Consider the following 2108-nt stretch of genomic DNA (forward strand, 5'->3'; position numbering starts at 1 on the left):
CACTGGCCAATTACTCTTTCTGTGAAGAACTTTCTTCTCACTTCGGGCCTAAACTTCCCCTGGAGTAGCTTGAGACTGTGTCCTCTTGTCCTGTTGCCGGTTGCCTGGGAGAAGAGACCAACCCCCACCTGGTTAAAACCCCTCTCAGGTAGTTGTAGACAGCAATGAGGTCACCCCTGAGCCTCCTCTTCTCCAGGCTAAACAACCCCAGCTCCCTCAACCTCTCGTCACAGGGTTTGTGCTTGAGACCTCTCACCAGCCTTGTTGCCCTTCTCTGCATCACATTCACGTTTTTAGGTATAATTGTTGTAAAAAAATGTGTAGAAGAGTCAAAGCCTTGTTTCCCAGTAGCTCTTGGAAGTGTTAATAGTTTCTATGATATTTACTGTCTTTTGTACTGCTGCAGATAACAAAAGCTCTGTTCAGGCAATATTTTAGTTCTGGAGAAATGAGCTGTAAGGAGCTAAATAATTATTCCTGCAGGTACAGAAGGTAAAGCTCTTGGATCAAAGTCTGAAAAGATAACAAGGAACGTGTGAGTCATGAAGAGAAGTATATTATATTGAGAAAAGGACAATCTCTTTTTAAAATTTGAATTCTAATATGTGAATAAATCTCAGTTTACTCAAAAAGTCACTAATATTGGCCTGTCATGCTTGTGAAGGCATGTGTGGAAATTTTTCACACATATTATCCATTCATTATTCCTGTGTAAAGACCCTGGAAGAACAAGAAGAAAGACCTTCAAGGCACAAGTTTACAGAGTCTTCTCAAATAGTTTAAGAGGAGAGAGAGGAAAAAGAATAAATAAATACAGATTTGAGGCAAATGGTCATCTCAGGGCTGTTCATATAAATAGTGATAAAGCAGGCCCTCAGTTGCATGGGTGCTGCAGAGGCTAGCTAAAGTATGAGTCTACTCTGAGCAAAATGCACCAGGATAACAGCTCCAAGGGAGGGGGAGGGGAGGGGAAGTGGAAGTATGTATGGCTTGAGTTTAAAACCAGAGTTCACTTACAGTAAGAGATCAATCAGTGGGAAAATCCATTCTGCAGTGCTAGCCCATCAGTGAGAAAGGTAATTGAATGCAGAGCAAGGGAGAGCATGGATGGCCCCTTTCTTTTATCTGCACAGCAAAGCTATCAGCAGCCCTAAGAACCCCTTCTCTGCAAACAAAGCACCTTCAGGCAGGGCAACCATATGAGTGAGCCTAAGGAATTTTATCTGCAAGTGAGTAGCATCTTTCAAACCAATATCCCTGCTTCTGAGCAGGGCTCATCAGCATGACATAAAAAGTGGTTATGGTTAACAGCCACCCAGCCCCCCCCCCTACTGTGTGGGTCCATTCCCCTGAAGATGTGGAGTGGGAGTCAGGCAGCTGTATTGGAGGTGGCTGTGTCCGAAGCACACTGCTGCAACCTCCCTAAATAAGCACGCTTACATAACAGGCAAAATCATCCCATCTTTCCCCTAGGTTCTTTTGGCATGAACACACACAGGAAATATCCTGTTAGTGGAGATAAAAGGTTTGATTTACTCTGTTCCTGATAATGCATAATTGCTTAATCGTAAGCACATAATTAAACTCCATTGGGAAGGTTACAGTGACAATAATTGTTGGGCAAAGATGAGTTCCCCTAAAGAAGCAATCTTTGCATCAGCTGGATGAACCCATTAAATGATGGGATTGAGGGGAGAAATGCACTAAAAAGCCTGAATGTTTGGCAAGAGCTGTGGAGGTAGAGAGCAAGGGAGATCTTGCATAGCTTAAGCAGCAGCAGAGGGAGAAGAAACAAGCTTTTAAATAAATACCTTGACTAACTGAGCTTCTGGTGGAAGCAACCTCTCTGCAGAAGCATTATTTGTGCACTGAGGAGGCCAGCAAGCTCAGCAAGCTCTAAAGAAGAGTGCTCCAAGGTGCTGATCACCCTCACAGCTAATGGCAGAAGAGGAGCATACCTGGCCCACCCCCTTAAGGTGGTGACCCTGGTGAAGTTCATTTGTGCAGATGGCATGGGGGCACTAAGCCCAGCAGACCAAAGGACCACCAGTGGCCAGGTCAGCTGAAGCAGACCTACATCTGAAATAGCAACTTTTTTGTGGAGCAAC

Source organism: Indicator indicator, chromosome Z (assembly GCF_027791375.1).
Source record: "Indicator indicator isolate 239-I01 chromosome Z, UM_Iind_1.1, whole genome shotgun sequence".
Classification (NCBI taxonomy): domain Eukaryota; kingdom Metazoa; phylum Chordata; class Aves; order Piciformes; family Indicatoridae; genus Indicator; species Indicator indicator.